This window comes from Rhinatrema bivittatum, chromosome 1, assembly GCF_901001135.1.
Source record: "Rhinatrema bivittatum chromosome 1, aRhiBiv1.1, whole genome shotgun sequence".
Classification (NCBI taxonomy): Eukaryota; Metazoa; Chordata; class Amphibia; order Gymnophiona; family Rhinatrematidae; genus Rhinatrema; species Rhinatrema bivittatum.
The window spans coordinates 581,229,849-581,245,295 of NC_042615.1; the positions used below are offsets into that span (position 1 = coordinate 581,229,849).

The 15,447-nt window shown below is 40.3% G+C and overlaps 1 protein-coding gene across 2 annotated transcripts in view; it reads left to right on the forward strand.

Annotated features, from left to right (window-relative positions):
* The first annotated feature begins 2,074 nt into the window (after positions 1–2,074).
* The window catches only part of S1PR3 (sphingosine-1-phosphate receptor 3), a 33,851-nt gene continuing 20,478 nt past the window's right edge, over positions 2,075–15,447 (forward strand). Inside the window, exons 1-2 of one of the 2 annotated variants that reach the window (XM_029618392.1) lie at positions 2,075–2,523; positions 2,904–2,967. The gene's annotated coding sequence lies outside the window, so the exon portion shown is untranslated. The remainder of the gene's footprint in view (positions 2,524–2,903; positions 2,968–15,447) is intronic. The other variant, XM_029618383.1, reaches the window with a different exon arrangement.

A 15,447-nucleotide genomic window follows, 5' to 3' on the forward strand; every position in this document is an offset into this window, starting at 1 on the left:
CAGTCTTTCAAAGTAGAAGGATTTGGACTAAAACAACGGAAAAGGATAGAATATTTGAGTGAATTTGCATTATATGTATTATGTATATTATTTATTATGTACTATATCAACTCTGTTCAAATAATTTTGTTTTGTAGTAGAGCAAATGAAACTGCTTTGGTATTATTTCGTAGGTGCCTTTACTGCTGTTGAGTGCTCTGCTCTCTAAACCACACTGAGCCAGGAAGTAAGTAAATGTGAGATATACTCTTCACCGTAAATGGATTTATTTTTTCTTCAGATGATTGAATTAGTGTATGAATGTATATGAAAGATACATAAATGGACAGGAGCCACAAATTGTGTTAATTCAATCCTCACATGTCCAATGTATGCACAGGCCAAGACACAAATGCTTTCAGTTAGTGCAAAGAAAACTGCAGCCACTGACTTGGCACAGAGAATTCATTAGATGTGTTCCTCCTCGCCGTGAAAAGACTTGATTGTGCCCGGTGTTGTGAGAGGTGTGTATCACTTCTCTGTCTAAAGGTTTCAGAATAGGGGAACTTTCAGAAGGAGGAAAGTGAAACATGTTATTATGTACAGAGACACACGGAGAGTAATTTTATAATAGCTCACAAAGGGGCTGATGCAATAAAAATGTGCCGAAAGCGGGCGCTGAGTGTTCAGAGCCCCTCTTTCCTAACGCACGCCCAGTCACCTCTCCTGGGGGCTCCATGCAATATTTAGATTAAGGGTCGCACTGCCAAGAAGGTACTAGGGTCGATTGCGCGCCCCTAGCGCCTCCTTGGCAGCGGGCGCCCAGGAGAGGTCGGATGTCCATGGATTAAGAAAATGGACACTGGTTAACTGAGGTCGCTGGTTAACCTGACCGCCACCACCATTTTTTTTTTTGTTTAATTTTTTTTTTTTTTTTAAATCTTTAAAACTTTTTGTTCCTCCAACTTAATATCGCCACGATATTAATTCGGAGGATGTACAGAAAAGCAGTATTTTCTGCTTTTCTGTACAACTTTTTTGGGGTGCTCAGAAATTAACTCCTGCTCCGGGCAGGCGTTAATTTCTGAGCGCAAAAATGTGCGGACTGGACGCACTTTTTTTTTTTTTTTTGCATGTGGGGGTGAATAATAGACTCATCGACATGCATTTGCATGTGCTGAGCGCTATCAGTTTTGCGGCGCGTTGGACGCGCTTTGTGGAGGTGCTAATCCCCTTTATAGCATAAGGGGCTATGGATGCGCCTACACAACCCGCGTCCAACCGCGAGTTAAACAGTGTGCTCGGCTGAGCGCAGTGTTTTACATCGTCCCCAAAGTAGACAAAAACATACATGTTACACCAGTTTTCAAAAGAAACTTCGCTACCTATATTCGTTTTGAAAGTTATCCCTTCAAAGCTATCAACACACGATTACACCCCCTAATTAGCGTGCTGGAAATTTTGCAGGAAGTTTATGTGCATGCTTTTCAAAATCTGTGTAAAAGCATGCATGTAAGTTCAAGCCCTCCCCAAGCCAGTTCCATCTCCGGGAATGTTTGCTCTCACTACAGGTAAACTTAGGCACATACAAGACATTTCCCTGGGTGAAGCAGCAGGAAAAAATACCCTCTCTATGGACGGTGCCTGCTCCTTGGAGCTTACCACCTGGTCAAAGCAGACAAAGCACGGAAGGGGGAAAAAAAACAGCACAAGAGGTTTTGAGTTAAGACAGCAAAATAATGAACTTATCAATTAAAACAGCAGGAATCAGCCTACACTCCCCTTCCCCCCTCCCCCTCCCCCCTGAAAATGAGAGAGCTTGCAACTCCAAGTTGAAGTTTACTAAAGCTTTGCTTAGACTCAGATGTACAAAAGCTATTTGTCCAGAAAGATAAAATGCGAAAATCCATTCAGTACATCTAGCCCCGAATCCAGTAGCTGTTCGAACAAAACAAAAAAAAAAAAAAAAAAAAAAAAAAAAAAAAAAAAAAAACCAATGCAATTGTCACATGCATGGAAAACTATCTAAGGAGTTCCCCTTCTTTGCTCCCTAAAGTGCCTCTTCTCGGTCAGTCGTATTCCCATCCCCAAAGAGCAGGGACCGAAGGGGCTCCCTCCCCGTCCTGGGACAGAACTGAGGTGGATGTAGACGGAAGCCACGGGCAGACAGAAGGCAGTGGCGACTTCTGTCGCGATCTCGTCGTGACCTCCTCACGAATGACGGCTGAAGCCTGACGCCCCTGCTGGGACAGATCCGGGGGGGGGGAGGGGGCGGAGAGCCCAAGCAGCCGAAGCGCGTGCTGCCCCGCGAAGGAGGAGGAAGAGAAGGCGCTCGGGCTGCCCACTAGGAGGAGGAGGAGGAGAGCGCCCTCCCTGTCACCCTGCAGCCGCCGAGGAGAGCTCTCTCCCGTGCACCAGGCGAGAAGCACAGTGGCCGGCCAGCCGCAACCTCAAATCCTGCTCTCCCAAGTGGCACCTTCAGCACGGATCGAGCCGCTCGCCCAGCGGGGATGTTTGCCGGCCAGGGGCTCCGAAAGGATCAAGGTAACGGCGGAACTTGTGAAGTTGATTTCTTTTTGCCGTGTTAAAAGAGCGCGGCAACTGCGCTCCCTAAAAATGCGGAGAAACTTTAGAGCTTGCGTTGAATTGCGATGCCTCAGCAATTCCCTTTTCTAGCAGAGATGCAACTGTGCTGCGGGGGTGATTCAGTCGATTTCTTTTAACAATTTTCTGGCCTTCTAATGACCGAACTACTGTTTTTCTTTCTTCTTCTTGTCCTAAAAAAATAAGTCTGGATGCGCCAGTGTAAAGGCTGATTTTTAGTGAACTCCGCCTAAGAGAGCGAGCGCACTCGGTTGGGTCTTTTGTTTAAGATGCTGTAAATCATTTGTTCCTGACACTTAGAACGATTTTTATTTTTTAAGACCATGGCACATGGGCGAGACATCAGAAATTAGTCGCACTTTCGCATAAGCATCAGAATTCAAGGTGAATATATTTTTGCCAATCTGGCTACCTTTGATTTGAAGTGCTTTCATTCATAAAAAGGGTCTTTAAAATCGCTTGTGACTAGGGAAATATGAAAAGAATAAGGTTATTATGCTATTAAAGAGGGTGAATGCAAAAACAATGTTCAGGACCATAACTACAATACTTGAAGTCTCTCAAAGAGTAAAGGGGAAAAAATCATATAGGAAAATCATAGAAAATGTTAAAATCAGGGCTAATCATAGAAAATGCCTCTGAACATGGGTCAGTTTCTGTTGCTGTTAAATGAGATCTGTGGTAGCAAGGGTTTTGAGTATCCTTGCTGCATTTCCCTTTTTCAGAATCAGGATTTCACAAATGCTATGCAGTATATTCAATTTTGATATTTTATTAGAACTCATTTTTACTGCTATGTTATACTAAATTATAATATTTTAGAGTTTTTATTATCAGTCTATATGGAAAGATTTTTATTATTGTTAATTTATGCAGTTAGATATTATGGAATTCATTTATTTGATTTTATAGTAATATTTTTTGTTCTTTTCTTTCTTTTCACATTGTAATTATACCGATTATTGTTTTATTATATGATTGTTTTTTTCTGTTAATTTATTGTTACAGGTCTTGCACACTTATTGTGGTCAGACATGCAAGAAATAAAACATTACATTACTATCAGGCGCGTTTTCGATGCGCTAGCTTTACCCCTTATTCAGTAAGGGGTAATAGCGCATTGAAAACGCGCGTTCAAAACACCCCCCCCCCCCCCCGAACCTAATAGCGCCCGCAACATGCAAATGCATGTTGATGGCCCTATTAGGTATTCCCGCGCGATACTGTAAGTAAAATGTGCAGCCAAGCCGCACATTTTACTTTAAGAAATTAGCGCCTACCCAAAGATAGGCGTTAATTTCTGCCGGCGCCGGGGAAGTGCACAGAAAAGCGGCTCGTGGGTTGAAAACCGGATGCTCAATTTTGCCGGCGTACGGTTTCCAAACCCGTGGCTGTCAGCGGCTCGAGAACCGACGCCGGCAAAATTGAGCGTCGACTGTCAAACCCGCTGACAGCCGCCGCTCCTGTCCAAAAAGAGGTGCTAGGGATGTGCTAGTGTCCCTATCGCCTCTTTTTGCCGCGGACCCTAATTTAAATAAATTAATTTACTGTATCGCGCGCACAGGAGAGTGTCCTATGCGCTCTCCCGCGATTTTTACTGTATCGGCCCTTGTGATAGTATATAGCAGTGGGCCTTATATAGTAAGCATTTTTTAACCCATAGACAAACTTTTAGTACAGTGGTCAAACAAGACTGGCTATTAGCTAAGGGCTCCTCTAGGACTGGATAGAGAGCCACTGCTCTAGCCCAGTGGTTCCCAACCCTGTCCTGGAAGACCTCCAGCCAGTTGGGTTTCCAGGATATCCACAATGAATATACATGAGATAAAATTTGCATGCACTACCTCCATAACATGCAAATTTTATCTCATGCATATTCATTGTGGATATCCTGAAAATCTGACTGGCTGGGGGGGTCTTCTAGGACAGGTTTGGGAACCTCTGCTCTAGCACATAGGACCCATATGTTGTTTTTGAGAAGAAAAAAAAATCTGTATTGGCTAAGCTAGTTAAAGTATTTTTTACCATGCTCAAATGATTCAGAAATGAGCATTTCTCCAGTGCGGTGAGCATGACTGTCCTTGAGAAAGCATGCGCATTCATTGTCCTTAATACCTGTTTCTATTAGACACCCGTCTATTCATGTATGACAGCCACTGAGCAGTGGAAGAGACTGCAAGTCTTTGCATGTGGTTTGTGCAATGCAAATTTCACTGCTGGGCTTTCCTACAAATTATGCATTTCAGGATTCAAATTAAAACAAGACTATTCTGTAATCTTATATTGCAATTTGCTTCTTATGGGGAACAGTTTTTGAAATTATGTGGCTTGTTGCAAAATTCACAGGTACTTTTTCCCCCGTGGACTTTGCACTCTTTATTAAAGGGAATGTGTGTATTTTCCATCTCAGATTTGCCTCAGGGAGAAAGTACCTGCAAAGATTTGCACTTCCTTTTTCTGTAGTTGCTTTTTCTCACACATATTGTTGCTTCTCCAGCCTAGCCCTGCCCTGGGAACACCTCCACAAAAATGTGGGTGAACGCATGGATGTTGAGTAACGTGGCGCACACTCTTACCCACATACAGGGCAGTCACTTCTTAAAAGCTCTTTCACCTGGGTCAGCAGCTATTGACTCTGATAAAAGCTTTTGAAAATCTTAGGCCATGTGTTTGCAAGGGGGGGGGGGGGGGGGGGGAGGGGGTTAATCTTTAAACTTGAAGCGAGGTTACTTCAACCCCTAAAATAGAGAAAATGAATACAGAATGTACTGAAAAATGAGAGATGTCTCTGTGTGTGTTTGTGTACCCATATATTTTGGTGTTGACATATACTTATGTGTAAGTACAAGATGTAATTAGATCTGTGACATGATTTTAGCTGCTCTGTGTTTGCCTGCACATACAAACCCAAAATTGAAAGCAAAAAGCTTTTTCTTCATCTTAAGTACCTCCCTGGCTATGCCTCACAACACTATACTCCATCGCACTAACGTTTTATGAATAATCTGTGAGGCATATGTTAGAAATTCTCCATGCCTATGGTCTTCTGATTTTTACTTCATGTCTTACAAATAAAAGCCCTTTCCCTCTTGAGGATGGGGAGAGGTTGTGTGTGTTTATTTCATTCCATGCCAGACAAGATTATATTCAGAAATGTTGAAGTTTGACACATGTTAAAGAAGCAGCGGTCTGGCCCGACCTTATTGTTCAGAATCAGAACCGGGTGTGGGCAGTACGGACCTGCATGCTCTCCACGTGACACACACTGTGAAGCAGAAATAAGTTAGCACTCTTCTGTGACAGCATGCAAAGTTACTTTACTTGGGAAACTAGGATAGAAAAATAAACATTGTAGTCAATGTCCAGCTGGGGTGGAAAGTCGTGTGCAACAAATTAGGAGATAAAGATGATATTTCCTTTTTTGTTGCATTTTGGGAATACCAAAAAACGATAGGAAAAACCATGACATTTTGTGATATTTGGGGGGAGCCAAACAAAGTTTTTAAAACCCCCCGAAAACCCACCCCAACCTGTCCCATTTATGAAAATATGAAGTCCCCCTATCAGTGGAGCCCACCCTACTGATCCCCCCCCCAGACTCACCAAACATCCCTGATGGTCTAGAGAGGGCCTGGGAGTTACCTCTACTCCTGGACCAGTGGCTGCCATTAGTCAAAATGGCCTAGGCCACTATTTGCCCCCTACTATGTGAGAGGGGCTGCAGTGACAGCTTACCTTTTGGTTATGCCTTCCCATCAGCCACATCCCCTGCTGTGAAGGCATATTTGCCTCTTCTAGGCTGTTTTCACATCCACCTACCCTTTCCTCACATTGAGGGCAGTTTGAAAATCTTTTGTATCTTACTCTTACCCCTTTCTGGGCTGAGCTGCCTCATGGTACTTGCCTATGTCTCTCTTTCAGCTTTGTGATAAAACTCATCTATGAGCCTCCCCTTCACATAAATCAATGTTAATTCACATTCTTCTTTCTTGGGGGTTATATGAATCAGGCAAGATGCACACTAATATTGCTAACACATGACTATCTTTCAAATTTTCTCCTCCGTATCTCATCTTTTCTGTGTTTTCTATCACAGCTTCAATATGTTCCAATATTTCTTGGAACTTTTTCAGCCTTAGACTGTATAATTTGTGAAGCAGAAACAGTTTGCTGTTTAAATTGCATCATCGTTGTAATTCTTCAGTGATTCCCACATCTTCTTCAGGGTGTCATGCCTTCAGAAGTGTATTACTTCACTATTTTCCACAATAACAGAAATCATAATTTTGCCTGCATATTTTTCTCATCCCAGTCCTCTAAATTTACAAGTAGGTCTGTCCAGGTTTATCATATCCTATAGTCTGTCCCTAATCAGCAGCATTTCCATTTTAAATTTCCATCTAATAATTGTGTTCAGTTTAGTTACAGCTGCTCTGAAGCCTATACTGAAAGCCATGCTCTCTGAGTTAGTTCACTTTTCTTTCCTATTCACAGTTCCTTTTGGTCAGGTCATCAGCCTGCTTCAGATTATTTATTTTTTTCCTTTCTTTCTTTAAAAGATGTGTTGCTTGCACTTATCCAAAGGTCAAGATGGGGTACATCTTAACAGATATAAAATCACATAAACAGAAAACAGAAGAAAAGCAACTAGACAACTAAGCTACCATGATAGATGCAATTGAGCAAGATGAAACTGCAGAGGCAGTCTGATATAATTTCCAGAGGCTTGGGGCCAGAGACAATAATTAGATATTATTATCTGAACTTATACTAGCCAACAAATTCAAATGCCAGCTCCTTTTTGAAAGTCTGTACACGTCTCATATGCAGCTATTCCAGGAGAAAAATTCCAGAAAAGGGTCCTGACACTGAGAAAGCCCTACCCCCGGCTTTCAATAAAATGGGTGAACCATGGAGAAGGGGATGTCCAGCAAAATATTTTGGGCAGATCTCAATGCCCAGGGAGAATTATAAATATGTAACAAATAGCACAAATCTAGGGGGATGCGCTGTTACTTAATCACTTATGGATAAGCATGGTGACCTTATATTTAATCCTTCACTGAGTTGGTAACTAGTAGAGACAATAAAGATCAGGGGTAATGTGATCTCTTACACTAAGAATGCACGTGATGTGACTGCGTTTTGAACAATCTGAAAGGCCCTCAAGACATTTGCTGGCAGCCTGATATAAATCAAGTTGCAGTAGTCAAGGCTGGTGAGTATCAGAGCTTACAGTACTATATGAAAATCATGAGGGTTTAATAGTGGTTTAGCATAAGCAGCTTAAAAAATTTTGTCTTAACCAGGGCTGTAAGGTGACTGACCAAGTTGGTGGTGAACCCGTATAGGATGGGCCCCACCCCCAACCCTCACCCTCACCCCTGATCCTTCCTATCCATTCCAGGATGTCCTGCTTGGAAAAATGGGCAGGAGGGATGCCCACTCGACTCCTGCCTCACTGACATCCTTTAAAAATGGCATCATGAGACCAGCGCCGTAGTGACGTCAAAATGGCACTGGTCTCAGGGCCAATCATACAAAAATATAGTGTCGGCTGATTTGGAGACCAGCACCATCTTGACCCCAGTGAATCCCCAAAGAGGCCTCGGGTCAGGGTATTGGTCAACCTAGGCAATCCTTATGACCTTACGTGCACTCCACATCCCCCCAGAAATTTGCTTGAAGGTCATACAGGCAGTTTTAAACTTGATCCAGTAGCAACTGGTAACTAGTGAAGTTGTTTCAGGAGCAGGGTAACATGGTCAAACTTTCCTTTAGCGAAGCAACAGGGTTCTGATCAATCTGTAAACGATTGGTTAAACTCAGTGATAAACCAGGCTAGAACTACACTCATTTAACCTGTTTAAAATTAGCACATAAGCTAGCGTTCTTAAGTCATTAGTGTCCAAGAAAGGTTTTAGGTGACGGGTGAAACATAGATAGTAATAAGAATGCTGTGCCACATTTGAAATTTGTGGAACAAATTTCAAAAGTGGATCACACTTAACACCCAACAAGGTTACTGTTTGTTTCAACTCCAGCATCCAAAGAGTGGGAAGATCTGAACTCTCAGATTTCCTTGAAAACCATAAGGCTTCAGACTTATGTCTGGATTGACTTTTAATTTAACAGATAGATGAACGTTATTTTGATACTTTTGTTAGGAAGTCATTGTATTTTGATAATGCGTCAGGGGTACCAATAATCTGGACATCATCTGTATACAGATTACAGACAGATAGCATCCAAACCCAAGGCTTTAGACTAAGGTTGCAATTGGTGGCAAATAAAGATTGAAAAATGTAGGACATAGTATAGAACCTTAGGGCTTGCCATACATATGCTGGTGAGGTTCAGAGATGGAAAAATTCCAATTAACATTTTTGTTTAAAAATGTGGAAAACTAACTAAAATGTTTATCACAAATGCCTATATCCAATAGCTGCCTAAGTTAAAGAATATGATCAATAGTGTTGAATGCAGTACTCATGTCGAAAAAAACAACTTCCCCCCTGTTTAAGGTCAGGGAAATCTCATTCAGCAACTCGGTGGTTTCAGTGCTGAAACCTTTTCTAAAACCTGACTGCTTAGGATGGTAAACCAATGTTTTCTCATGAAAAGATGAAAGCTTCAGCAAAACTATTTTCTTAGTCAGTTTAAAAAGGAGAGGAAGATTTGTTATTGGTCGATTAATTATCTGATAGATGAGAATCAGCACTAGGTTTTTTTAAAAATGGGATGAACATTAGCAAGGTTCAGTGAATCCAGAAAAACACCTTGTTCTAAGCTGGAGTTAATAATATCCACTAAGAGTGGGAAAAGACTTAAGTCTGGGCTTTTAAAAAATTTAAGAGTAACAGGGGTTTACAGAATGAAAAGAAGACTTCATTTGGTTTAAGATCAGACCTAGACTAGCAATAGAAATCTTGTTAAATGCCGAAAGGTTGTTAGTAGAAACACTGGAATCAGAGGAAAATAGGGGAAAAGGCTTCCAAAGTTAAATCACTATTAGAAGAGTGTGAGAGATGAACTCAGTTAATATGAAATTGATTTTCTTTTCAAATTATGCAGCCAGATTGTCCGCAATGATATAGAAGAGGACTAGCAGGGATCTGAAGAGATTCTCAGAAAGAATGACACAAGTTTAAAAAAAAAAAAAAAAGCTTCCTTAAAATACTCCCTTTTCTGCATGACTAACTTCCAAGAGATAATGTTTACACTCATTTTAAGCAAAGGCTCATCTTCACGCTTCTTACTTTTCTGCCATCTTTTTTCTGGTTTTGTTGTGCAAGAGTTCTTGGACCTGCACAAAACCAAGTATACCCATTAGAGGTATGTTGAGAGTGATAGGAAAGGAAATCAACATGATTATAGGCATCCTTAAGAACTCCATTCCAAGAAGAGATTTTTCCTTTAAAGGGAGATCTGTAAAATTCTGAAGAAAAGTAAGATAGTTGGAAAGAACAGAGGGATCAATAGCATTAACTTTCCAGTATGGAAGGTTGAGACTTTGATGGCCCCAATTAATGCTGCAGAACAACATAAAGAAAACAAAATTATACTATGATCAGTCCATGTATATGATACTGGTTTGATGGAGGATTCTGGTATAGCCACATTTTCTGGATCCTAATGATTTAGAAGGTACGTCAGCGTGAAGACTTATTTTGGCTTTTGTCATGCTGAACTCGTTGGGCTCCAGTGTGAATAGAATGGTTTATGCAAAAGTCTGAATTTGCAGCCATAATGATTGTTGTCTGATGCTGGGTATTCTATCACTTATTTTATGCCCTTTTTGTGTATAGAGAAGAGAGAAACTGCAGAGAAGCCAGTGAAATATTCATGGGGTTATTGATGTATGGTGACTGAAGTACAGTAATCCCATTTGAAACATTTTAAAGTCAAGGTTTCCACTTCAAAATGTTAGTTGAGCACTTTATAGACACTCACATCTATCTGAATATTTACTTTGTGCTGATAGCCATACAACAGCAGTTTAAATGAAGTAAAGTGAGGATAGCAAAGTGAATTATTTACTATAAGACACACCACAGGTAAAATTTGGATGTGAAAGTCCATAGCGTTCCATGTTAGCTAGTAGCGTGAATGAATCGTGAATTTTATCATTTTCATTATCTTGATACAGGAGTTAACAACCTCATCCAAATACCCCAGTGTAAATTTGACAGCTTTCCTGTCAGGAAAGCTAGAGTTGTCACTTTGGTCATTATTGTTTAAAAGTGAGTGGGGAAAAAAAAAGGGGTCAAGCAATCGTGACACGATGCCCATTTGTTTTCAATAACTATGGAAATCCTAAAGCCAAAACAGGCATAATAAACCTGAACACTATGCAAAAAAAGACACATGCAAAATGATAAAGACGCATGCATAGCTCAACCCGGCATTTAAGTATGTGTCTTGTTCACATTTGAAAATGGAACCTCTTTTGTTGCAGGCATACATATGATTTGTTAAGTGGCTTCTTCTGAACACTTGGCAAGCAGAAAATTGAAAAAAACAATCAGGAGGATATGCAAACATGGTTCTCTGGTTAGGAAATATCTGCTATAAATCAAATATATCATTTTGTAAAATACAGCGGTATGTATCCCTCCTCACGCTAACAGGAAGCCTCAAATTTTGTTGAAAGTTTCCATCTCCGCAGGTCTACCTGATGATAACGCAATGCTCTTTTACTATACTATAACCTTGGTTGGAATTTTGAACACTGAAGCATTTGATTTCAGCTTAGTCTCTCTTACTTTCCTTGTTTCGAAATAAGACATCATACTGTCCCACCAGTCTTATTTAGAATTATAATTAAAATAAAACATTGGTATAATAACCAAAGGGTCACCTCACCTTTCATTTATAGTAGTCTGTGTCTAAGGTTGGTCATTATCCAAAGCGATCGCACGTGAAAAGGGACTTTTCGTACGCGAAAAGCCCCTTTTCACGTGCGATCACTAAATGGGGGTGGAGTCGGGGCAGCGTCAAGACCAGAACAGGAGGAGTCGGGACGGCACCAGGACAGACGCCGCGAAGACATCGCGGACAGCGAAAAGGTAAGAATCCTTTTCGCTGCCAATTTTGCGCCCAACAGCACCACCTTTTATGATGGCGCTATTGGGTGTGAAAGCTGGCAGCGATCGCACCGCAGAGGTGCGATTGCTGCCGGCTTTCGCAGGCCCGCTTCGCCCCCTGTACCGCGTAATTCAAAGAGCCCGGGGGTATTAGTGAATCTAGGCCTAAATGAAGAAGTCTGGATTGATGTTAGAAAAGCCCAGGTGGAAGAGTGAGATCTAAGTAGATAGAGGAATGAAGACCAATAGGTCCGTGAAGAAGATCCAGCAGATTCACTAACATATCACTGCTCAGATCTCTGTGCTTCTTAGCATTGTTTCTAGTGGTGAGATCTGAGCTGAACCTGGTAGAAATAAATAAAAATAGTTAAATAAAAAGTTAATCTGCATGATAAATGAATGGACTAAGAGCCCCTGACATATAACAATAAATATATGCAATTCTTCCTCCCATAGACTGGGTTTCCATAACAACCTAATGTGATAACACCAGGAAGACCCCAATGAAAGTTCAAAACAGGAAGTGATTTTAATGCAAATGAACAAAAGTTCATCGGTCGAGTAGAAAAGATAGACTATAGCATTTTATTACCCGGATACTACAAAGCAGCAATAGGTGAGAAACCTAAAGATGTCTTAGGTGCTGGTATGTGTCTTCCTCCAGTAAGAAAGGAAGTTTAAAAAGAATCAAGAATAAAGAGGTAAAAATTGCATGCTGAAAAAATGAAAGTAAGGAAATACCCCTTATACTGTAAATACCTAAATTGTGTAATCTGAATTGGGTCCATTCCAATGATAATTCTGGATATGACGTACCATTCAGCACTGAACCTCTGAGGTCCAGGGCATATCAGGAGAGGGATCACAGGGTTTATATTATCAGAAGAGACTTCTACAAACATGGGGATTTCTTCATTTTGAGTTTAGGAAGAGGAATCAAGAGGGATATCATTGTTTGAGAGACGTGTTTTGTTTTGTTTTTTTACATGAAGGGATATATTCAGTAAGGCAGCAAGCAGACAATTTATTTGGCTAAAGTTGCCAGATAACTTGTCTTGGATATTCAGCAGGATAAACATCCTGCTAAATATACTGGCCAAAAGTTATCCAGCTATCTTTATAGTTCAAACTTTTTTATTGTTTTACAATATGCAAATGCACAATAAACAATGAGTAACAGTGAGAAAAAAAATAACACAATCAACAAAGTTTGAAAACACCATACATGATATACATCAAGAGAAGTACGAGGAGAAAAGAAGAACTACAAGATGACATTAGAGATGAAAGACATAAAAGTTTGAAATACATACAGAGAGCCATTCACTAACTAGCTAGATATCTCTGCACAGGGTCCCTGATTCTAGAGATCTCAAAGGCTAGATCAGCTTTATCAGCAGCTGCAATCCATAATCCTTAATTGTTTAAAGAAATAAAACAATTAAGAGTATCCTGATCACAAAAAACTACTGATTAATTTTGCCAGAAGAAGAGTTAGCCATTTCCCTTTTCTTCTTCTCTCGTACATAAATAGCCAAGAAATGACTAACTTTATTGTTACTAGAGCAGTAACACATTTTCCTCATAAAAACTGAATTTCCAGCCCTATAGCTAAGCAGTGTATTATACCAATACTTTAATTTATGTAATTCTAACAATGTGTAATTCTAACAACAAGAAAGAAGATATCTGAGATTTGGAACGATTTTGTTAATCCCGTATCTGAGATTCCAAAGCCCTCTGCTCTACAGGATGCTGTTTACTACATTTTGCCGTATAACTGATAATAACACCTCTAAGTGTAGCCTTCAGAACTTCCCATTTTATCACATAGGGAGGCAAGCATGGGCCATTGAATTTTAAATATTCCTCTATCGTGATATTCACTAACAGCTAAAAGTCAAAATCTTGTAACAAGGAATGGTTGAGACACCATAGGGATAGGCCTGTTCTCTTCAATTCCATAGATTTATTTATTTATTTATTTAAAATTTTTGTATACCGACATTCGTTAAAAAAACATCACATCGGTTTCCATGAAACATAAACTGGCCAACGGGGCTTTACAATGAAACTGATAAGGGAACTGGGTAGGGGGGAAGAGGGGGAAAACGAGGGGAAAAGACTGTACAAATAGATACGCGTTAGGATCAGGGAGATGCCAGCATGGTCAGAAGTTAAAATGTTGCCAATATCAGCATTCAACAGAGAAGGAAGCAGCAAATTAGAAATAAAAAAAATATTCAATCCTGGAATACAACTGATAGTCATGTGAGAGAAAAAGTATAATCCCTATCAGTGGGGTGACATAATCTCCAAAGATCAGAGAGACCAGCCACCTGCAATAAACTTCTTAAAATAGTAAGAGATCGAGAAGGAGATAATTTAGTACATAATTGCTTAGCCGTGCTCAGATAAAAGGGTAAATTTAAATCACCCCCTATAATGAGGGGAGCATCTGCTATCAACAAAACCACTTTAGAGAACTCTTGCAAAAATTCCAGACATTTAAATGGTGGAGCATAGACATTGATAACCTCAAATTTGTTATGACCCACTTCCAATATTACTCATACCCATCTTCCCTGTACATCAGACTCCTGGTTAATTACTTTAATGTCAGAGGATTTATTAAATAAGACAACCACTCCACCCTTTTTCCTGTAGCAGGGGAAAAACAACAATATCAGAACCTCTCTCCAGACAATTTAAGAGACTTATGAAATGACAAATGAGTTTCCTTTATCAGGCAAAGAACAAGATATCGTCCTCTTCAAGAACGTCAATTCTTTATTCCGCTTGATAGGAAGATGGGGGCCCATTCACATTCAGAGTGAATAGTTTAATAGCTTTAGCCATGGAAATAGAAGTATACGGAGGCTAGGCCAAATAATGACCCCCAGGTCCTAAAACCAGCAAGGAACAAAGGAAAGAGCCAGTAAACTATCAAGCATAAGGGAAGTCTCAAGATGTGTATATACACAGTTAGTTGACATAAACATTCCAATCATAAACAAAGAGAGAAACAGTAGTTATCTAAAAGCTATAAAAAAAAAACCATATCACTAGGAAGCGCAGGAAGGCAGAAAAAGACAGCTGACAGAGACAAGCTACAGCGCAGAAAAACAATATTCTCATGACCCACAATAAATGTATATAAAAGGAGACAGGAAGAAATATTCAGGAGTAAAGGCTGCAAGGCACAATAACAAAATAAGGTTAGAACCTTTAATCTCAAAGTCCAACATTTAATTCAGTCTCCATCGTAGCAACCTGGGGGAAAGGAATCAATGACCCCACAGCTGGGCAGCTGTGTGTAAAAGCAAAGACCTCAACAAATTGTCAAATGTTCCAAACTTGTCCCAAAAAAAGACAGATAAGAGTGAAAAGGTCCACGATGTAGAAATAAAAGGAAGGACTAGAACATCCATTAGCAGATCTGCTTACCCTTAACGTTGTATTAAGATTGAACTCCAAATCACAATATGAAAATTGAGAAAGTCAACATACATCCATACCAGCAGGCGAATTCTCATTTAAGAACTTGTGCAGCTCACCAGGATCAGTAAAATTCAGGGTAGTATTTTTAAAAGTCATGCGCATCCTTGCCAGGTAGAAAATGCCAAATTGGGTTCCCATTGCCCTTAGCTGTGGCTGCAAGGCCAAAAATTGTTTTCAACAAGCTGCTGTAGATTTAAGTCAAATCAGCGATCATGAGGAATTTATGACCATGCCAAGTCAATGGCGATTCTGCCTTTGCACCCTGCAAAATAGTGAG